Below are 23,869 nucleotides of genomic sequence, written 5' to 3' on the forward strand. Positions count from 1 at the left end.
AAACCAAAACAAAAACAAACTAGAAAAATAGTTGTTTCAAATGCATTTCTACTCTAAGAAAGAAGCATCTGCTGCCCGGAAAAGATAAGAGGGCATTATGGAGTTTTTCCCATCTTTCATACKAACATATGAAAAAAATAAGAGCAAATATATTTTCTGAAAAGCCATACCAGTCTTCCTTCTGGGCTGTTGCAGAGGTCCTAGCTGTTGGCTAACAGCATCTTTTGGCAAAGACAATACAGCAGCGTGGAGGGGCAAAAGCACAGCAATAACCTATAGGAAGAAAGCAAAAAAGTTTTTCACAGATTCTGAGATTACATGCCTATCAGTTATTCTAAGTACACAGTAAAGGTTACTGCACTAGGGATTCATATATTTATCAGTTAATCTGTCCCAAAGCCATGGAAGGTAATTAATGAAAAAGATAGTCAGGCATGGCTTCAGGCTGTAATTCAATATTACCCTAAATCTCTGCATGAGCAAACCTGTGAACCAAAGAGGAAATGCATACTGTACAAGGACACTTGTGTTCTGAAATGTGATCCCCCGTGGAGTTTTCAGATGAAGCACTTTTCCAGTGATTAACTCAGTACATTTGAATTTCATTATTTAATGTTTTAGGTGACTGGTTATTTGTAGTGCACTGAGAGGAAAACAAGTTTTCCATGAATAAAATCAGAGTAAAAGGCAGATAACAACTAAGCCATCTCAGGTCATTCAAATCCCCATTGCTCCTTGTTGAGCTAGTAGGACATTCAGTGTGTGCTCTTATGCTTGGGTGTTTTTTTTAATAATTATGCCACATTTTTCTTACATGCTGGTGGCAAAAGATCCATGCTAAGATACACAGAATTTATTTTCCATACTGGTAGACCCTCTCCCACAGGGTTCATCAAGAATTAGCAGAGAGAAGCCATTTGGGCTTTTCAGAATTTTTCAGCCTGTGCTGAAAATGCCCCAGTTACCCCATCTTTTACAGCAGCACTGCAACCTTCTGCTCCAGGGCCCTGCATGCTGAGTACAGCCATGCAATCGAGCTCTCATCAGTTTTATAAAAGATGGGAGCCCTCAAAGCTGCCTCACAGGTCAGGCAAGGAATATGGTTGGCACGTACCTCTCCCTCCAGGACTTGGAGACAGGCATAGCATTATTTATCCCTCTGCCCATTTACTACTAAGAAAGAATCAACTAAAATAATCCAAGGTGTTCATGAAATTAAAAGATCCCTGCAGAGAAATCCACCGGATGTGTACATTCTTTGCCAACAAAATGATTTGTTCTGCCATGCTTCTCAGGAAACAAAATGCCAAATGTTGGATAATGAGACTGGAAACCCAGCAAATRAATTCTGATAAGGGTTAGATTAAGAATGAAATCAAATTTCAGAGCTTTGAAATGATCCATTTACTGCACCATAACTCTCCCTGCTAAACTCATTGGGCCCTAGATTTTGTGGGATACACTCCATCACAAAGTGGTATTTTAAGCCTGTTTATGTTCTTTTAGTTCAAGAGCGTTTTCATGGGCTGCCTTTCTCTTTTAGAGATCAAAGACAGAATTCAGTCTGCACTGACAAACTCAATTCTGGATTACATATGGATATGAAATGGTGTTTCTGTACCATGAAACTGTTTCAGCCTTCAAAATAAAATCTTTTCCTGTTCCCTGTTGGGATGAAAAACAAGGCTTTTAAAAGTTTTATGCAAAAAAAAMCCCCAAAACTCAGGGGARATTGATGCAGTTGCAGTTAAAAACCTGGTGGTCAGCACTCTCATCTGTCTGATTTAGACTAAAGATTTGACTAAATTTCCACAGCTGAGAGAACACTGGTGAATAAAGGACTTCTGAAATCTCTATCAGCAGAAATTCTGCCCTGAAACAGAAAAGTCATGCTAGAAGTTCAATCAAAATCAAAATCATCACATTTGTATAAAAATTGTAATGAAGGGAAAATTCAATCAGGTGGTTTCAGTTTTCATCATTTCCCTCACCAGAAGCAAAACAGRCATTCACCACAAATGGTGAGACACTTGAAAACAACACAGAGGAAATCCCCCTCAAACCCAGAAAGGCAGCAGCCACACCCATTTCTACCTCTACTTCTGGCATTCTGACCTTCCTAGATTAATATATTAAAAGGTAGAAATGGTTAAMTTTTCAAATGTTATATATAAAGAATTTCAGATTTTGGGYGTGAATATTTCAAAGTATTATCAACTTAGYCAAAGGTTTTCAAAGTCTGGTACTYAATATACTTTATGCACAAACAAACACACCAAAAAATACAGCTTTCTGACCTTAACTCCCCAGAAGATCAGGACCAGAKGAGCACCTCTGCCCTCCATGCAGCCCCAACAGAAAGCCTCTAGCTGAGGTTGAGGCTGGTTTTGCCACCCTGCAGGAATGCAGAACAGCAGAGGTGCCTTTGCAGGATGCTGGTACCCAAGGAGAGGAAGGTGAGGCACCTCTTGACAGCAAGGCCTTTTCAAGAGTCACATCTGTGTTTAACACCTTGGTGCACAGCGAAATGTTTGTATTCTGCACTGTCTGGAAACACTGAGCAGAACCTTTTTCTTAATGTGCAATCCATGACCAATATCACTCTGTATCATTCAAATCCTAAATAGAATCGGTAATAATTTAAACAGAAAATTCATTAAAAGTACTGCTACAATTTTAATAAAGGTATTGTTTTTTAATAAAAAAAAGCTAAATGTCAGAGTGTGACTATTGTGATGACTGTACAGTTTCCACATTATAAATAAAATACATGTGTTTTTGAACAAAGACTAGAGCATGTTTCACATATTTCTTCAGTTGTTGCTTAACATATCTGGAATATATTAAGAAGTCATATTCAGCTGTAACTCAAGCAATGCCCACATGCCATGAAATACACACTCTTTGTGCAGAGGACTAGCATGCACYCAGTATCAATATTTCAAAGGGAAACAATTGCAGTGTGAGTGACGCAGAAACCAGCACAGACACACCAAATTGAGTTTGACTCCTACATTAGGTGAGAATTCCTCTTCAAAATTCAACTTTCTTTGCTGAGCTCTCATCCCAAATATTCCTCTTAAAGAGTAAGRTTTGCTACCAGCACAACTTTCTTTCTCTATTCTGTTATGACAGCTTTACTCAACCTGAGGTTAATGATGCAAAAMTGGAATGACCAAATTTCAGTAAAATAATGACAGTAAGCTTCCCTTGTTCACAGGCTCTTCATTCATACCCTTCCAAGTCAATGACAAAGATTCCATTGATTTTGGCAGTGACAAACCCCTACCCATATGAAGCACAGGTTCTGACCCCATCTTTAGAATGCATATATATTCTTGGARTTATGTATTTCTCCATAAAACTTTGGAAAACAGGCTGCATCAAACCACAGAAAAACGTCTGTATTTATGTCTCTGGGGAAATCACTCAGATGCACAGAGAAACACAAAGACTGAAGGGATTTGCTTATTTGCTTTTGGAGATGTTTATCCTCAAGCTCAATTTGCAAACAAATCACAAATCTAAAAGGCAGTGAGATAGCAATGTGATTAATCATATCTTGTTTATCTTTAGTGCATCCTGGGAACACAGATCAGCAACATATTCCTCTTTGGGCTTCATTCAGCCTCCTCTGCAAAACAACAAAAGAAGCCAATGACTGCAGTGGTGAGTTGAAATCAGACATATGATTTCCAAGCTAMGAAGTCAGGGCTTTGGTTAGGGTTTGTTTCCTGCATATTTATTTGTACTAAAATAAGATCCCGCTTTTACTATATTTAAGCTAAGTATATCTTCAGTGTTCAGTCCTGGGAGACTATTTTTTCTTGATCAGGATAATCCACTTACTTACAAATAAGATGTAGTAGACAATAATTCTTTGAAGAAAGACTAAAACTACTGCAGTCTTTGGAAGTCTGGCATAAACATTTATTTGTTTTTTTTTTTTTGGGGGGGGGTTTCAAAAGTTTTATTGCTTCCKTGTTATTTAAATGCAAGACTCTTTAAAAAAGAGAACAAATATTAAAGTGCTTTTGTAATAACTGCAAACTTTTAACATTAAGTTGGCAGAAACAATCCATTTTTAATAAGTCTGTCTTGGTAACCTTGCATTTTGACCCAAGGTGAAAGGTGAAGATTAAATCTCTTCCACCTTTCTGAATGCAGCTGCTGTGCACACAGACTTTAATTGATGTGAGCCTCAGCTTTGTAACTCAAGCCCATCTCCCGCCTGCAGCACTGAAAACGTGCGATTCARGGCTCAGTTACTGCTGATAGCAGGGCCCTCTCAGCTGACGGTGTGGACAGGAGAATAAAGTCTTTGTCACTATCTGTTCTCCATCAGGGTGACTTTTTTCTTCTTCATAACTCCAGTATTCATGTCAGGCCTATAAAGGTGGCCTCTCAGCAAGCAATGCTATGAAGTAAAGCAAACTGAAAAACGAGACAAACAACTGCTGGGTGAGCCAAGGGGTGGTGCTGAGCAGAGACCCACCTGGCATGCACTGGGCAACGTGTCTGCGAGTTTTGGTGGGGACAAGGCTTTGGACAAATATAATTCCTTTTACTTTCAATTCTCTTTTGCTCCTGAGTGAGTGCAAAGATCTCCCAAACCTGAATTCCTTCTTTTTCTCTCTAAGTACAAATATCTGTACATTAGGAATGAAGTTGCTGGCCTGGGAATCACAATAGCTCCAGAGAAGTAATTTTTTAGGATTTTTAACCATAGTCTTGATTGCTTGAATGACATCAGTACTCTGAGTGCTGGCCTAGAAACATCTCTCTGAAATCAGGGACCAAATCGAGACACAATAATAGCAACTGACAAAACAGGTAAGGTTACTTGAGCCTTTTCTAAACTTAAACCACATCTACTGATATGCAAGAGTACCTAAAGCAATGGGAGCTGATCAAAACCATTTTAAAAGTTTAACTKGAATTTGAATAAACAAGTTAAGACCTGCTGAACTGTGCTGTGCAGTCCTCTCAGAGGCTTAAGACGTTGCCCTATGTGAGGGTCTCGTCCCAAAGCAGCATACCTAACATAACCAAACACATTCACTGAGTTTAGATAGAGGACCAGTATGTCATACACACATTGGACTTACTACTTCAAAAGCAAAAGAAAATTATTTTTTGATGCGTACAGGCAAAGTTGAAATTTCTACAGAAATATTTCTGCAACACCRCATTAAACTTTTATATAGGAGACTTTAAACTTAACTTGTATTATATATGCATGATATAAACAATCTGCATGGTTTGCACTTGAAAAGAAAGAAACAAAAAAAAGCAGACTCCAAAACCCCGGAGCAGAACCAAAGAACAGCATGTGCCTCCAGTCTAGGTTTCCAAGTCATATCTTTCTGGCAAGTCTACTTATTTTAGAGAAACTTGGCTTCTATCACTTTGTGATTTTAATTCCASCATTTGGCAAAATTTCATTTTCTAATCGCTGGCTGAGTTCAGAGGTCCAAATTACAAAAGTGAAGACTTTTCCCTACCTCCTGCCAGGGCCAGGTGACAGCAGTGGGTCTGCTCTGGGGTTTCCAGAACACTCGACTGTGTGTGTAACTAGTCAGCAGTATGTTTAAAGGCCAGTACAGTATAAAGTATGCTTGAACTAGGGGACATTTCTGATGAGCCTCAAACCACTCCAGGAATCCCCTGAGACCCCAAAGGCTTTCACAGAGCAGCAGTTCCAGAGGATCACAAGATGCACTGAGGCTCAGCGCAGGCAATTCAGAGTGACTGCATTTTTTCCCTCCACTGTGAACAGAATATTTTAATGTGAAAATTACAGGCATTTTAACATAAATCCCTCTCCAATTATGCCTTATTATTCACCATACATCTCAAAAAAAAAAAAAAAAAAAAAAAAGAACATCACACCTCTGAGAGTTAAAGTCATGAGACAAGAAAATGAAGATGCCTAAGGATGCTGAGCTGTTACTAAACATTGCTGGATTCAGCAATGTTTTTAAGAGTCCCAGGCATTCAGTTTGGTCATTGACTTTGTTAATACTTGCGTCTTTTCTGGACAGTGGCAGGAGCAGTGTCACTTAGGAACCTGAAAGACCTTGGAGAAAGGTCTGTGAAACAGTGATGGAGTGYACAACTTCATTCCTGTGCAGCTTGCAGGTATGCACCAGCACCAGCTTGCAGGCACAGCTGGAGCCCGGCCTCTCCCTGCTGTCCACTGCTACTTAGATGATCATAATTATGACATCAAAGTTATCACTCCATGAGAAAACACACTTCACTGTTTCAAAGGCTGTGGCATTTTGTGCACTACGATTATCCCTCCTCAGAGCTAATTGACAATCAATGCCTGATTTCAGATGGCACAAATTGGGGTTTTTTTAAAGGCAGAAAAATATCTTTCAAAGGGGCTCTCTAAGAAGAGTTATATGAAATAAAACTTACTGTATGAGCTGATTCCAAATGACTTGCTAATTAAGCACCAAGTAATCTGTTACAGAGGTAATTACAAAGGGTTCAAGAGACCTTGAATCATATTATTAATCACAGCCTGAATTCTGCAATCCTGCTACATTATGCAATTGATGATGTGCTGTCTACAGAGGCCAGTGATGGAGGCGAAGTGAGAAACTTATCACCACCAACCTAGTCCTAAATTATCTCCTGAGTCATTACCAGCATCAGCTAGTATCTGAATAAAAGAGAGAAAGAAAAGATAAAAATAAAATCACTAGGAATAACTCCTATTTTAGTGCAAAACCTAATTCAGGAAATATGCCAAGGTTGCAGAGGCATTAATATGTTGTTGTACTGAACTCAGGGTCAAAAGGCAGCCAGTTACAGAAAAAGAATTACGTACCTGTAGGGTATAATACAGTCCATTTGTCAGAGAAGTTTTGCCTGTAAAGCCATGGCCCACTACAGTGCTGTTATGTGGCACAAACTGAATTTATTCAGATCAAAAACTCCTTATCCTTTTCTTTTCCCAGACATGTAGTATGCTACAGGACAGGATTTAATTCATAAGGGTCCTAAGTAAATGAGGTGCATAAAATCAGAAAGAATCAACTCACTCCTCTCTCTCTATTCCTTATACTAAAAGGCCAACCTCTGGTTTACTTCACAGGATATTATCTTTAAGGAAGAAAAAATTCTTGAGAAAAAAAAATTGACTCATCATCTTTTTACTACAAAAATATTGAACTAAATTGGGATGTGGGAGTATTTCTACAATTCTGCTTGTCCTAAGTGCAGTAAATTGAGCTTTGCCTTGTTTTCATGGACTTAATTCCATCTCTCTTGATAAGGGAATGCAGCAAGGGTCACCAWCAGTTTATATATGGGCATTTTATATTACTGAAGAGAAAAATCCCATGTGACTTAAATGTAACTTTCCTATTACAGCAGCTCCTCTGTCTGCTTATTTGGCTGAGAATGAGTGAATTGTTCTTGTGCTGCAGATGGTTTTGAGACATCCACATCACCTCTGAAGACCAAGGGCTAGGGCTGCACCAAAACACTGGCATAGTGAGACAACAGTTGTGAGAACATGAGTCTTGCTTTCTCCAAACTTCGGAGCCCTTTCTCTGATACGAGGAGAAATTTGCTCCACTGCCTGCGCACTGGGGGGAAAGCATCAGTGGCCAGTGTGCTCTCACCCAGCCTGTGAGCCTTGCATTCCTCAAAGCAGCAGACCATGGCACCTCCTTGTCCTCTGTGTCATGCACAGCTTGCAGASAGGAGCATTTGGACCTTGCTGTGTGTACGTGGTACCTTTGGACCTTTGCAACAGCAAGGGCWGGGGTCACTGAGGAGAGAGGGACAGTGCCAAATGCCATCCTCTGTCACTGACAGTGCCAAGGGCCATCCTCTGTCACTTCACTTCAGCAGCTGGGAAGTCAGGCTGATAGGCCTGCTAGAAAAAGAGACTTCACCTTTTAGGCCTGAGCAATAAACAGGGTGATAAAGACATTTTGGACAGAGACTTCAGCTGGGGTGATGTGAAAGCAAGTGTGGAAGAAATTGCCAAGGGGAAGGTTAATTATGCATCTGAGGGAGCTGTTATTGGGTTTGATAGACTAGAAGCAGAATTTGAGGCCCTTCCAACTCATTAAACAATGTCTTCCCAAGAAGGCCTAATTGAATGAGATTTCAGATTAGYATTGAAGATTCTTCTACTGGACTTTACTGCCTCACAGACCCTACAAGGGGTCAAAAGGACTCAAAGGAAGACAATTGCAATCAAGGGCACTCACTAATGATCGGAACAGGACAAGCAGATCAGGCAGCTTGAGTGGGATCCTCAGGTACATAAGAAAAAAAAATGTAAATTTAACTCTATTTTGCAGATTCAAAGTTACTTTTGAGGCAGATAGAAACAATYGTATACCCTCTTTTCCCAGGAACAAACAATCTTCCCTGAACAAAAAAAGGGAGTAAATGCAAGGACCAGATGTTGTCCATAAATGTGGCTCTCTATGATTTAAAGTCTCTCTTTGATTTTAACTTAGAATTTCTTAACCCTGAGATAAAACATGTATGATACAGAATGTGGAATCTTCCAACCAATAAACATTGATAAATTTCTGGTATATCAAATTCATTTGGCTACATAATTATTTGCTCTGCAATACAGAGTGAAAGAAACTGTCTTTATTCATCTCATGGACCCAGTTCGCAGATTAATTTAAATGCTTGTCTCTCAGTGGGAGTTGTCTGTTTAAAGTAGCTTTGAGGGTCTGGGCTACAGCTCTCAGCTCTTCATTGACTTAAAAAATGTGGTGTGGCTGCTTTATGCAGAAAGGGACTTTAACCCAAAACAGCATCTTTGTAAGAGGATTAGAAAAATTCCATTCTTCTAATGACTAGCTAGATGTTTGCTCTCCTTTACTTAATACTCTTTGTCTGTTATTCTTAATTATCAAAATAAATGCTTTAAACCAATGTTGTAAGTAATCTGTCATTTTATCCAAGTTTTTGTTGAATGGTTCTTTTGAAATGATCTGATTATTGATTTCTTTAGGAGACCATTCAGCTAAATTCCCATGCCTGCCCACATAAAAGCACCTCTGCTGCTTTTGGGAGGTTCCTCTAAGACTCTCAGTGGTGAGTTTAGCTTAGTGCTAGCCCAGGCAAATCAGGAACTTCACTGGATGGCAAAGATGTGCCTGGGACTGCCAGAAAATACTGGCACAAAATGTATTTTAAATTTCATTAATGATACCTAKCAATTTATGCCACATTTTCTTTGTTCCAAACATTAATGTTTTCACAGTCCCTTGATAAAGATGGAAAGATTTTTTTCCCAAAGCCTTGCCTTACCAATCAACTCCCTTGGATCCTAAGTAACTTAAAACTACTATTGGATATTAGCAACTAACATAGCCCCTTAAAAAATCCTGGCTGAGGACTAAATTTCACACCACTAATACAGTCCTCTGTTACAGGATAGTGTGTGATAACAGGCCTTTTAAAACAGCCAAGATACATTTTGTAATTTAGAAAATTGCTCTGAGGAACCATTTGTCAGTTTAATGAAAATCTGAAACTACAGGTTTGCATAATAGAATTAATTGTAATGGCTCTGCTGGAATGATTTCTTTCAGATGGGTTATTTGAAGGATTGAAAGAGGGATTTCACAGCTGAAAGAAAGGAAGGATTTATCCTAAGACCCATGCAAGCAAAACACGTTTAAATTTCATAATACAGTGCCTTCTACTCTGTGGGACTATTGTTTTCACATGTCTTGAGATGYAGGAGATACTTCTATTCACCAGTCTATTCAAGAATATCTCGAAAGAATTCCGTGCCCTCCTAATGCAGGTGTTCATCACCCACAGATGACAAAAGAGTCAGTGCATTGGCTTATTACATTGTGACCTTACAGAGTTACAAAGAGTTGCACGGGGTTGTGTRACATCCCTGCCAAGATGGAGCTATAGAGTAAATGCATGTCTAGGACAAAAGAAAGATTCAGGTCTCAAAAAAGGTGAGATGAATGAAAAAAAAACAAACAAAAACATATAGTTCAGAATGACAACATGGTCACCCAGAAAGGTGTCAGGAGTCATCWGTCCCTAAACTTAAAACATAATTTCACAACAGGGGTGGTGACCTTATGAGAGAAAATAAGTCTTGATAATCCCCATGTGTAAATTTGCTGCTTAAGCCRTTAACCAGCTTCATTATTAGCAGCACCTTACACCCTTCATTGCTCAATTTTAACTTCAGAGCACAATGTGTGTGTTTATRTGGGGTGGCATTCCCAATACTTTGGGTTGGGGCTCCCCCTACCCAGATGATCATTCCCATTCAGTTGTTCCAACGGAAGGTCACTTCCATCCCTCATTTTATTTCTTTTGCTGCAGTTGGACTGGTTTTGTCAGCCATTTGGTGGGGAACAAAAACATATTCTCTTCTGACAATCCAAGCTCATCCCAGTGCCAGGGCCTTGTTAACATCGGGSTGCAGAAAGTGTTATGAAGCAAACATGACCATGAAGCAGAAAAACAGAAGAGTTCAATTCCATAAAGCTTCTGCTGCCCCCAGCAACTTTTTGGCTGGTGAGCTGAGCCTGTGACTGGAGAGTGGCACTTAACGGGCAGGAACAAATTACATGGACACAGATGCAACAGCACATCTGATGTGCTGAGAAAAGGAGCAGGTGGGATGAAGGTCCCAAAGCTCTGACCAAAACTGCAGCAAACAAACAGCAACAGTAGGTAGAGTGACATGTGTAAAGGGCGAGAGGCAGTGCAGTTTGACATCTTTGCCATAAGGGCTAGCTGGGCCAAGTGACAGCTCATATCCTGGCCTCTCACAGCTGCAGCTACCATATTGTACCCATTCTTCCCCTAAAATACTGCTGAGTAGTCAATATGCAAACACTGCCATTTGGATGCATGGCAAGAAGTACTATTTAGTGCATGGACTACCAAAGGATCTTTAAATACAAACTATTATTATGGGACTAATTCCCTACCCCTTGGATTGAAACCTTCTCCACGTTACACAGACTTTGATTCTACTATACAAATATATTTCCAGGATGTGCAGTGCTGCTCTCTGGCCTGTTGTAATGAAAGTGCCAATGTATAAAGTAAGGTGTTTACTTTCCTTCTGCTACTTGGGCTATAATTTCCTCTGGGAAAAGAAAAAAAAACAAAAAAAAAACCCCCACATTTCTAGAACTAGAATCTAAAGTGTTATTATGGTCACAGCCATAGCAACACTAGAACTATAAGAAATGTAGCCACCTCCACTATATGATTTAAAATAAAAACATAATTATAATTGTCTTCTGGTAGCTAGGTAGAAAATTATGCATTGCACTTGTGCCACCGGTAATTGTACACAATTTGTTCCAAATCTGTTATTCGACAAGTGTAGGAAAGCACAACCWGCGGCTGCTATGCAAGGGAGCGTCCTGGGAACTGCCATAAGGTAAATAGATGTTGGTGAGTCCCTGGCCCCAAAGGCCACTCTGCAGAAGCTGAGCAGAGTTAAACACAGCCTACTTGCCAACCTGCAGGCCACCTGCAACTTCCTCCCTCTGAAACAAACAGCAGCGCTCAGCAGACCTCAGCTGCTTGGAAAGTGTATTTATGGCCAACCTGTTTGCCCAGAAGGGTACAAAATACTGATTTGAGGCAGTTTAACAATAAAGAAATGATAATAATAGGACATTATCTTCCTCAGCACAATTCTRCAGCCAGAGAGGGCATTTTTGGATCAGCTGCCTTCTATAGGAAAAAAAGGTTGCCTCTTAGATTACAATTTACCCTGTATTACTTTGTTTACAACATTTCTCCACCCTCTATGCCACCCAGAGTGAAAGAGAGTTCATGACACTTTTGATGTGTATTTTACAAAGAGTGCCTTTTAAATAAGCCAGGGAGGTTAACTCAAGATCCTTTAATCCCAGCATATATCTTTGTTAAGGAAACATAGACCAAACCATTGAAAACCCTGGCCAGAAAGCAGGTTTGAGTAAATCCCTCACCCTAGGGAAAAAAAAAAAAAAAAAAAGGAAAAAGGAAAAAAGGGCATTTCAGACCAAATTCGGCGATGTACATTCAGATTCTTTCTGTAAAAACACCCCTTGGTGGTGGTCAAGGGGACAGTGCCCCTGCCAACAGGGGCTGTGGCTCTTGTGCCCCGGCAGCAGCCTGGCATAGTGGAACAGGATTGCATGGCCCCACAGGCTTGCAGAGCTTTGTGGGTGCCTTGGGTGACCCCCACCTTCCTTCTGCCCCTGAGAGCCTCCCAGCATCCRCCTTGCAGGGGCCGTGGGATCCTGGGGCAGCACCAGGTCTGACAGCGGAGCATCCCACACCCTCAGGCACCTCTCTGACAGCAAAACATGCAAAGATGAACAGGTATCTTTGATCAGGACTGACTGAAATTAATTAGCCTGTCCCTCTTCCCTATTTCTTTGTAATATAATGTCTATTCACTTACTTAAAGGGCACCAATATTTATGCGTGTAAGTAGGTGCTACCCTAGGTTGACGCCAACCCCAAGCCCTGGAAAAACAACCCRTTTTGGTTACAAATGACCTCCCTTGCCTCCACTGACAGCTAAATGTATGTCTTCTATTCATGAAGTGAAAATGACTGGGCTAATGGGCTGGCACTGTTGTGTCTCTGCCTGAAGAAGGATTTTTTTGATCCACCACACAGTCTGGTCCAGTGATAAGCTTCCTAAAAACCTCTGGAAACCTCAGTATTTACTCCTTCTGTGTTTGCCTCTGTTTTGGAATCATCAGTCCCAGGGAAGATCAGGGCATAACTGCATAGCAAGCTGAAATGCTTTGAATTTCTAATTTAGTTATTTTGTAATGTTTCTTTTTTAATTAAGTACCATAAAGACTGAAACGAGTAGTGGACAACAGATGTGAATAAACACCTCCTCATACAAAAGACCACCTAAACTCATGTTTAGCTTTGGGAAAAGAGGAGTGTTTTCTCTCTTTGACAAAAATGAAAAAAAATAATTGGTTTGGGGGGAATGAAAAAGGAGAGAATTTCTGGTTGTTTTTAACCAAACCCTAAAACAGAAATATCACTTTACTCACAGAGGTATTTGTTTTACRTAAAATGATCCTAAACCAGTTTTACTATAATTTATTTGTGATTTTTTTCCCCTTACATGGGCTTGTTCATTTTCCTCTGAACAATAGCAAAARGATTGAAGTAATCAATTAAAGTAAATATAAGTCACTAACCAGAACTGGATCTAGTGATCCAGCACAATCAAACTAACATTTCATAAAAGGGTTTTCAAGTCTTTTTAATCAAGACCAATTTTAAGCAATAATATTTCTTTTTTTTATTCTTTTATGGCAGCCTGAAGAAAAAAAGAAAACCAAAAACCATGGGGAAAACAGTAAATAAAACAAGCACTATATAAARTATGATGGAATAGATGATAGAGGAATTTATACTCTTTTGGAAAATGAGCTAGGCTAAAGTAAACTGCAGTCTCTACAGGCTAAAATGCTTGAATTCCTAGAAATATTTGCATGCCTAGAGYTAAGCCCTTACCCTCTGCTCTGGGTTTGGTAATTTTTCCCACCACAAACGATATGCTGTCAAGATAACATAATTAATTTTCAATATAGCTTTTGTGAATGCTGATTCAATCTTTAATTAATTAATATGTTTTAGCACTTTAATTTATATTTGACTGGAAATGCAGCTTGCTCTTTTTACATTTTGTTTTTCCTAAGTGTCACTGGTTTGCTGTGACTTATCTTTTTTGTATCAGGACACAATATCTAATGAGATTTTCCTTCCAGTAACTTTGCATTATCACTATTTTGCGGTTTTCCAGAGCTGATGGGAAGTGTTTACAGTAAAGAAATACCACCCACTCAAAGTAGCTCTTTCTGTCTGGAAGCTGTGCACTGTACCACGTTGCACACAACCCCRAAGGTTAGCAAGGGCCAGACTCCTTGAAGAGCCAGGAAACCCAGGAGCAGCTCGGGGTGATGATTTCTGGCACGTTGTCCTGCCAGGTGTGCAGCAGGGAAAAAGGTCGGAATAACTTTCTCAGGGTTGTAGATTACTCGCTGCCGTTTGCCAGAAGCATTTGCCAATGACATCACAGCTTCTCCMGTAAAGTGGATAACTGAATTAACCTGACTGCAACACAGGAAGGGCCACCCTGACAGGAAGGGCTCAGAAACACCAAACACCACATGCAGTGGGGCAGAGAACTTCAGTCTCAAAATGCAGAAACAACAACAAACGCAGACCCCAAAAATCTCAGCAAGAGTAAGACTTTTCATCCCCCTCCCTTCTCAGTCCTGGCTCAACTGGTGGCAGAACACATACCCAGGGAAAAGCAAGTAAAACCAAAATACTAAAAGCCCCAGAAAGCCTTATTTGGAGWTATGTTCTTCCCTGCTGCCAAATAACCAGTTTTAGGAATGAAGCACAAGGGTGACCCTAAATTGAGGATTTTTAGACCTACATCTGAAACAGCTGAAGGAGCCACATAGGGCAGGATAGCTCCAGGGAGGAAAAGCAGCAGAGGCAGAGAATAGACAATGTCATTTTGATATTGAGCTGATTTTTGGCAGCTACTTGTTCTAAACTGGAATGACTTTCTTTTCATACAGCACCACTGGAGYGATGGCTTTCTGATAAAKTGGGATGGCTTAAAAGGACTGAAAAATTTTGAAATTATCTGCATCTTTTACCATAGCACCTGAATCTTTTCTGCATTTGTAGGCATGCCATGGCCTAGGCTCCAATGTCCCTGGTCTGTTGCCTTGGTCACACAGGTCCCATAGGTCCCATGTGCTTTGGACAGTACTGTGCACACACCAATCAGCTGCTGAGAAAACCCTACTAACAATGGGCCTTTGCAACATCTGACTGGAACCACTCAACWCCTGAATCATTGGATCAAATGTACATCCTATATCCAGTGATGAAGAAACCCCAAGGCCCCTTGATTTCATGTAGCACTCGTGGCTCAATAAACCTCCTTTAGTAGGGAGAAAAAAAGGTTGCCAAAAGTCCGATACCCAGGACTAAACCCAGAGCTTTCAAAACAGCACTTACCGGGAGCATTTGCTTTTCTTCMCTRTTACTGTGCCTCTACTTTCAACTGRAGGTCTGTGTGTGGCCTTCATCTGAATTCAGCCTTTAAGGACGAAAAACAGAATTTTAAATATTTGTTAGTTAAGGGCCCCTGCTGTCTTTTTAAAACATAAATACGCATATCCTCTGCAGGAAAATGACAAATTCATGTTTGCATCGATGATTTTTCTTCCTGCTGTGCCCCTGCTCTTCCAGTCCTTCAAGGAATATTGTCTAAATACTCTCCAAGGGTTTTCCCTGCTCCTGGCATGCATATGAATCTCCTATTAGTGTCAGTGAGAGTTATGTCTGCATATTRTAAGGAGAATAGATAGCTAAATAATTCATTAGTCCCTACACATAAGTATATTTTCCTTGATGAACAGTTACTATCAACATTCATGGAAAGGTCCATTTCTAAATATTTTTGAAAACTAACCAAGTGTTTCAGTTATTAAGACTCTGCTTACAGTGTAAGTGATTTAAAGCAGAGAAGTGTGGGCAGCACAGATTCCTGAAGATTTCCTACAGCAGCATCAGTTACTGATGCTGACACAGGAGAAATAYGGGGGAAAAGGCAATCAATGCGGCTACATTTTTGACTTGACTTAATTCATTAATATTTGGAAACAAGTAAGTCTGGTTTGCCCCAGGGATTGGTAATAGGATACAAGCCTTTCACCTCTAGGCCAGCAGTTCAAAGCCAACTTTGGGCAGTACTGACTGAAAGTCATTACTATCTATCCGAACACTCTTCAAGAGTATATGTAAAATAAGTTGGTGGTCTCTGTTTATTTCCTAATGGCTAAGGCCCTGATTCAGCAAAGCTCTTAAGCATGTACTTAATGAGAAGCAGATGTTCAGATCCTTTTGAATTTAAACATCTGAATACAGTTAAGCACGTTCTGAGCAGCCTCAGCAGCCTGGGCAGGCTGGAGTGCACACAGAGGAAGGTTTGCTAAATGAGCCCCTCCGAGTGCCGGCCCCCCAGTTGTTTGTGAGCTCACAAACAGAGGGAACAAGCAGACCAGCCCATTTCCCCTTCCCCCAAATAATATTGCCCACATGCTGCACTGTATGCTAATAATGGCACAGCAGAAGAATGAGACTATCGGCCAGAGAAAAGTTCCCCCTTTCATTCACCCGTACTAATGAGACCAGGTGGGGAAAAAAGTGTTTGCATTGCCATTATAAAGCAGAATATAAGGCCACAGAACTGTAGTGCTTTTCTTGCTCCCCAGCCCATCAGCTTTCACGAGCATGGAATGTGCTTTAAAAAGGAGTGGAATAGGAACGTGATATTTACATAACCTTCCTGCTGCTTATTCATGCATGTGCTGTGCTAAAAAATGTGTGCGTATATGAATCCAGTCTGGAAGAATGCATAGCTCAACCACATGCAGTATTTATCTACAAGTAAAGGCTATTTCTTAAAAGTTAAAGCTTTTCAAGAAGGAGCTGGGGGGAAGTTAGTTGGGAATTTAATGATTTGAGTGCCTATTTGTGCTTGAAAATCATTAGGACTGGCATATGAGTAGAAGTTTTCAAGCACTCCTGTTAAAGCCGTCATCTCTCCTGCTAGATTAAATACCTTCTAAGATTACCAGTGGATCAGATTTGTTTTGCTTCTTTTAAAGAGAATTGTRTTCTGGGACTTTTCCACGGTGTTGCTGCTCATTGTCTTGCACGATCAAGGTCAACTGCTGTGAAATTAAAGCTAGTGTTTCAAACCGCAGCAGGCTGAGAAAACCACCATTTCAATACCGTGACTGTGTGTTAGTAAGGCAAGGAGAATTTCATCAGCTACAAGTGCTGCTCCCTGTCCCTAAAGACATTTAGCTCTACAGCCCAGTAACTCTTCCCACAAAGAAGAGATGGTCCCAGTCCTGCTGTCCTTCGGCTGAAATCAGGGAGTGAAATATATCATGGGACTGAGATCAACATCTAGAGCAGCATGTGGTAAATCTCACAGGTTTTCGCTTGAATTACAAAGAGATAGCCAGCAATCAAATTGATTCATAATGAAATGATCACACCCAATTTCCTGCAGCTTAAGCAACAGTTTTCCAAWTATCTAATCTCAGAAGATTTCTATCTCACAGTACTTTGGGTAAGGTTTTAATAAACATCCTTCACTAAAATGCATGAAACCGCTGGCTTCTATTAAATTTACCCATTGCCAGTGGAAAATCAACATAAAAAGTCATAATAATCAAATGTTTGGCAGGACTAAGAACTCCTCAGCCTGCAGAAATTCTCAGAAAACACTTCCTATAGCATGAATGCTCACTCTTCTTCTGGAACCACGAAGACAGGCTATTCCAAAAACTCCTTCTTTACTTGTTAACAAGATACTACATGCTGATCCCAGTTTTGGGACTATTTTSTGCTTTGTTAAGGCTCTCCAAGACAAGGCCTGAGCTCTTGTGTTTCAGGTGAATGCAATGAATTCCTTCACTTCTTTCTTTAATGAAATGTACATGAAATTTAGGTACCTACAGTTTTCATGGTGATAACTATATTATTATACAAACACGGTAATGTCAAACTATGAATAGTTTCAAAACAATTTACATTGGTTGTTTTTTTATTATCTCAGATTGATAAGTTTTTGTTCTTTGCAGCCTGTGATCAGCCACTGACCTTCATAAAAGACTAGCACAGCAATTAAACAGAACACAAAGTAGGCCCTGTCACCCTGGCTGAACTGGGAAACAAATCACTGTTTAGCCCAGTGATGCTACGGCTCTTCTTTCATTTTGCACAGTTCTGTACTAGGAGAGATCCATAACTTTGTGGACGGAGTTCATGTATATTTGGGATAATATTGCTGTGCTCTTAGGCCAGAGCTCTGCTTCTGCTCCTTTATTCCAGGAACTTTTTTGTTTTGTTAGTCATAGTAGCCGCAGGAAATTACAAGTACTACCAAGACACACTGATGATAAATAAAGGTTTGGAGCTGTCTTTCCTTTCCCTTTCCCGTTTATGGGAGAGCTTTATCTACTGTGACAGTAACCGCCAGGAGAATCAGCTTCATTCCAGTCCTCCAGTCCTATGTTGTATGTTCGACTTTCCTGAGAACAAAGACGAGGTCCTGGTTCATTATTCAAAAATGCTGTGACTGTGACTCAAAATAGAAAAGAAAGCCTAACAATAGGTGCTCAATGAAGGAAACACCTGCTTTTCATTTTCCTGCAGTGTTTAAATGAAGCAAATTAGATAACCTAATTGAGGAGAAAACTTTAAATCCAGGTTAGAAATCGGAGCCATGTTATGCTGCCTCAGACTGACAAGCAGGGCCAACCCGAGTTTGATTCAATTTAATTTTTGGTGGTTCTTAATTAAGTTTAAGAACTYGAATGGAAAGTATGCTATTACCTGTTACAATCCCACGATAGAATTTCCAGTGTCTCACCACAAGCGTGTCACACCAAAAMATTTTGATTACTTGTGAAACAGAACCACCCCTCGCAGTACATGAGAGTCTTGTGGGATAAAGTGTTCTCCTTGAAGGAGTGTGTGGCACAGGGTGATCCTGCAAGGAGCAGAGAGCAGGAGAGGCTCAGGCATGGTCCTGGCACAAGGTTTGGCCTGAGCAGCCGTGATGAGTGACACCCTGTGTGGCTCGATGCGCGGACACTCGCCAGGAACAGGGCTATCCACACTGTGTCATGGACACAGCCTGCAGTGAGAGATGAGCACCATCCTTGCCTCAGGGAATTCCCGCATCCTTTAACACTTACAAGTGTCTAGCAATGCCGAAATATCTCTGAGAGCTCAGCTTTTCAAACATGAGTCAATAAGACAGATAAACCCCCAGATGAAAATGCGTTCGAGCGCACGCACAGGAGCCAAGGGGCTGAAGAACAAAGGAGCCACATTTCCATGTCTTCCAAGCCAGTGCATGGACCACTGGGGAAACTGAGCTCTGCTGGTATTTCCTCTGAATTACACCCAGCCCCTACCCCAAAAGCTGCTCATCAGGCTGGGAGCAGGGAGAAGCCACATGCAGGAACTCCTCAGCTTGTGGGGCAGCACTGAGGGCCCACGGCAGCCAGTCCTGGCACCTCTGGAACTGCAGCGGTGCCATCATAGCCACCAGTGACACAGCAGCTGCACCAGTGGTGTCACCAGCAGTTTGCCCCCACAAGCCACGGGAGATCCTGCAGAACCCACGRCTCTGGGATTTGCAGTGTGGCAGGGCAAGGAAGGGTGGTGGCTGAAGCCCTGCAGAGCCAGAGGCTGATGCCACTTCCTCAGAAAGGGAGGAGAAAGGGGCAGGTTGAAGCACATCACCATGGATTGGTGCAAACCCCACAGAAACCTCAGTTCTCAGGGGCTCCATGATGCCCAGTAAGGAAGTTGCATGTTTATGGGCTAGTCCTTTACTGCTCAGTGATGTGGTTTCATGTTCTCCATATTTTCCTACCTGCTGAGTGGGGATGGTGGGAGAAAAATTACTTCAGAGATGTTAAAATTTCATGTTTTGGAGGGGACACCCCAAACAGGAAAATTTCCAACTAAAATAATACGTGTGCCTCAGTAGTTCTCCTTCCCTTTCCTTATAAAACTTGGACCATTTTCAAATTTATAATGAAATGTGGAAAAGATTTAAATGTGAGCAGTTTTGCCTTTCATTAGGAATCTCTTAAATGACATTAGCTGGGAATAACACAAGTCTCTGTGTTTTCCTCAGAAAGCCAAAATTAATTTACTGCAGATCTTTGAAAATAACACCTGTGCACTCTCCCATCTCACTCCTTTCCTTCAGAATCCTTCAAAAGTCTCCAGGCCCCAAATTCTTCTTCTGGGTGTTTTCAGCAGGATTTCTGTGACCCGCTTAGAGAGGGACCCCCCCCTTTTGAGGGTCTTTGGAGGGTTGGCTGGCATGCAGGAATTCCAGCCAAGGTGTTAAAAAAACATCAAACCAATCTTGCAAGGACAGACTTGTTCTCTGATAAGAGCCCATTTTGTTAAGCAGAAGGGCACTTAAGAAAAAGCTACTTTCCATACAAATTTTCTATTTGAACACCTAAGCACTTTAAGCAAAATATTTTACAAAAAGGCACTTGTGACTTAAGCTGACAGCCAGGGTTTGGAAAGAAACTTCTCTTTCATCTGTTTCTGCCAGACTTCCAAGTCATATCTACAAACAGAGCATGGAGAAAACATATTTCTAAAGGTTTTATTTTGAAGCTCTTGCCTTTTTCCTGCCTGTTGGATCACCTTTACTGTTAAATCATGGATGCTCCGTGACTACCAGCACTGTGAGTCAGAGTCACCATACGTGCCCATGAAACTGAATTTTCCTGTCATTTAAATATAACAACGAAGAATGGCAACTCCATTAAAAAATAGACATGAAACTCTAAAGAAATCACCCTGTGAAAACACAGCATTAGATTGCATTCTCCAGGTTCTCAGAAATCACCAGCCTAGACACACTACCAAATCCAAAGAACCTCACCAGGCAGAAATCTCCACACAGACCAGCTGTAGGGCTGGAATAAGCTCAAGGGATACAAGATGGTGTGATTACACAAGATTTCTAATTCAACTTTGAAGATTCAACAGRGATCTGATCCAAAGCCTACTGAAGTAAATGGAAAAGAATAGACAYATCTTAGTTTGGACCTATTCAGTTTGGATTCAGTTCAGACAAGTACTCATACTTGGCAGCGGATGTAAACCAAACACATTAACCTATCATTAGAAAAAAAAAAAAGTGCCAGAATAGATCTATATAAGGAAAAATCTGTGAAGTATTGTTTTATGGTCTAGCCATTCCAGAATTCCAACACCTTAGCAGAGAGGTAAAACAAACTTTTGGTCTATTTATAAATGCAAAGCTTAAAATCTGATTCTACCCTTTTGTCAATTACTGCCAGATAAATGCAAGTCTACAAATAAGTAATGACTTTTTGTGAAATTAATGCTGCTCCCAACACTATTTTCCTTTATTGCTATTCCTTGACAATTCTGTTTGTAAAGGAACAAAGAATTTATCACATTAATGAGATAAAACTCCATTAAATCATTCATAGCTTACTTAAATATTTGTATTTTAGCGGCAGAGTATAACAGAAATKGACTCTTAAACCACAGCACTGTATTAATTGCTAATTAGTTTACCATTATGACTGGAATGCCTTCTAGCATTCTAARTCAGTTTTAATCCATATAAACAGCTAAGGAATGCTCTATCTCAAAACATGTAATTACGGGGGATTATATTACACCTCTAGCATTTTGGCAAAAACTTGCARTGGCAAAAGATATAAAGTAATACCAGACTCCTTGTGATTTCATACAAGCAGGGGAAAAAATGGCACTTTATCACTACAGCACATTTGCTATGTAGTGGCGCTCATTTTAGTTTTATATTTAGAGATAGAAGCTTTCCGTCCCTCACAAAGTTTTTCACCCACATTATCTTTTGTTCATGTCACTGCTAAAACAGAGAATTTAGCAGAGCTGGAATTTATTCTGAAAWTTTTTAAGACAATTCCTTCACACCACCATGCATGCTACTTTCTTTTAAATAGGGTTACACTTAAAAAGAAAATCCAAACAAACAACACAGACCTTTGTTTTTGCCAAGAATTAAAAAGCTGAGGCATGCATTGTTTTCTGGCTAAGGGACAGCAGATTTAAGTACCAATCATGCTTACAAGTACCATGGTTCTTTTAGACAGAGCTCAATTTAAAGCAGAGTTGCTGGCTCGTGGGCATTCACCTTCTTTTTGAAGAGACTCAACTGTCTGAAGCATTTTATTGTAAGGGGGTCTCAGCCACAGAGGTATAAAGTAGCAGAAGACAGATTTTCCTTTCTCAGGATAATTTACAGGCTTGAGACAAGAGAGATCTGCTCAAATATCCGAATTTTTTAGGCCCTGGGCTGTTCTCTGTCTTCCATAAGAGTGGAATCCTCACAAGTGGGCACTCCACAAGAGTGAGATGAGACAGGGAGAGCGGCACTGGAGAACAGCAGAAAGGAGAACTCCTCATCCCTTTTGTCTTCCAGCCATTCAACCCACTCCTKAAAGATTTGTAAGGATGCAATTTCCCTTCAGTTTAAGCCCTGGATTTTCCTAATCAGMGGGTGAATCCAGGAGTTACTGACCCTGCTGACAGCCCATCCCACCCTGTAGCCAGCAGCACTCAGTGCTCTCCCTGCACACCTGGAGCCAGGCTGCATTTCACCAGCTCCCACCCTGCCCAGGGCTCACATCATTCCTTTGCTCTCTTTCTTGCCTGCAGCAAGCAGCCAGAGTAGTTTCTGTTTTTTCCCAAAATGCAACAACTCTCTTTCCAAAGAGATGGAGGCTTTGTCCATGTTGGTACCAAGGGACTCCACTGTCCTTTGACGGCTGCCGGCTGCTCCCGTGGGCCCACAGAAGTGTCTCCTCACTTTCTGGCTGCCTTTGGACCTTCTGGAAATTAAGTGATAAACTTGATTTTCCTTCTTCCCAGCCAGCTCTTAATTCTCATTGACTCTACTAATAAACCCCCCAATTTCAGCATCCTGTGCTGGATCACTGCTTTTCAAAAGGCCTCTCTTTCTTTTCAGACCCTTTAGAATAGGGTCCATTTGACAAGATATGTCAATACTTTGCAATAAATGGATATAATCAGCTTTTCCTATGACTTGACCAGTGAATGAGCAGAGCTTTTCTGAATTTTAGGCCCTATGCTCKCCTTTTCACTTTAACTGAAGCCATGGAAAAACTCCCAGACTGATGGCTTAAAATGGATTTCTGGTGGACATGTTTTTAAATCCAAGTTTTTGCACTTTGGCAATACAGTGTCATTTTCACTTAATTTTCCTGACAACCTGCCAATGAAGCCAAAAGTCTGTTTAGCAAAAGTGAATTAAAGTGCACCTTTCCCATCTGAAGAAATAACATCTGCTGTTCTAAAGATAACTTGTTATTTCTCGTGGAAACAAGATATTAAATATCTGAGTCTTGTTTGTTTTCATCAAAACCTGGAAAAATAACAATAAACTGATTTATTTGGAAAAAAAAGGTTTGTTTTTGAAGCACATGCTTTAAGAAATGTAAGATCTTTCCCTCCCTGCTCTGCTTGTCACAGAAGTTTTAATTTTGATTCTTTTGGTGTTCCAGTATTAGACATGATGAATTTGATTCCAAGGGTAAGAAAGTTCTTTCATCCCGTGAGTCATTCAGCTTCTCTCTGGATGGGAGCTTTACTGATTTCAAAGTTTTCTGTTTCGTAAACAGGCTCATCATTTTTCTGTGGAAAATTGTCACCTCACTAATGGATCTTGGAAGGACTCTCTGCCAGCTGACTTGTATCCCAAAGTAAAAATTACAATGGTTTAGGTGACTTTTTTTTTAATCCATTAAGTCCAGAAGAAAATCCTTACAATCTAAGTCAGTGGAGATTTAAGGGAAGTCTGTGAATTTAGCTGGAAAGTATTTTTTTTAAGCATTTGGCAGATTAAATTTCTCAATATCAACAAACCTCTAATGTCACTTAAGTCCTGGAAATAGGGTTTATTTGTCTTATGGATGAATAAAGCTTTCTCCCAAGCACTGGATTTCATTCTTTGTGAAACCGGTGTCTCATGCTGCACTGAGTGGATAACAAGGCATGCATTTAATACATAAAAATCAGAGTCATGAGACACTGAAAGTTAATTATAATGTAGGAGAGTTTAAGGGTCAGGATTAGCAGGCTAAGATTACTTGTCAGTAGGAGTAAAAAGACCAGGGAAGAAGAGTTACTTACCATCACAGTAAGGTAATAAGAGAGGGCATTAAAAGGACATTTG

General features: G+C 40.5%; 1 long non-coding RNA gene across 1 annotated transcript in view; it reads right to left on the reverse strand.

The window, feature by feature from the left end:
- Nucleotides 1–15,113, reverse strand: part of LOC130574430 (uncharacterized) — a 39,949-nt gene extending 24,836 nt beyond the window's left edge. Inside the window, exons 1-2 of the long non-coding RNA XR_008965430.1 lie at nucleotides 15,055–15,113; nucleotides 171–273 (exon numbers count right to left, since the gene is read on the reverse strand). This is a non-coding gene — a long non-coding RNA (uncharacterized LOC130574430). The remainder of the gene's footprint in view (nucleotides 1–170; nucleotides 274–15,054) is intronic.
- Between the last annotated feature and the right edge of the window lie 8,756 nt (nucleotides 15,114–23,869).

This window comes from Malurus melanocephalus, unplaced genomic scaffold (genome assembly GCF_030028575.1).
Source record: "Malurus melanocephalus ecotype Western Australia unplaced genomic scaffold, MMel_1.1 scaffold_82, whole genome shotgun sequence".
Classification (NCBI taxonomy): domain Eukaryota; kingdom Metazoa; phylum Chordata; class Aves; order Passeriformes; family Maluridae; genus Malurus; species Malurus melanocephalus.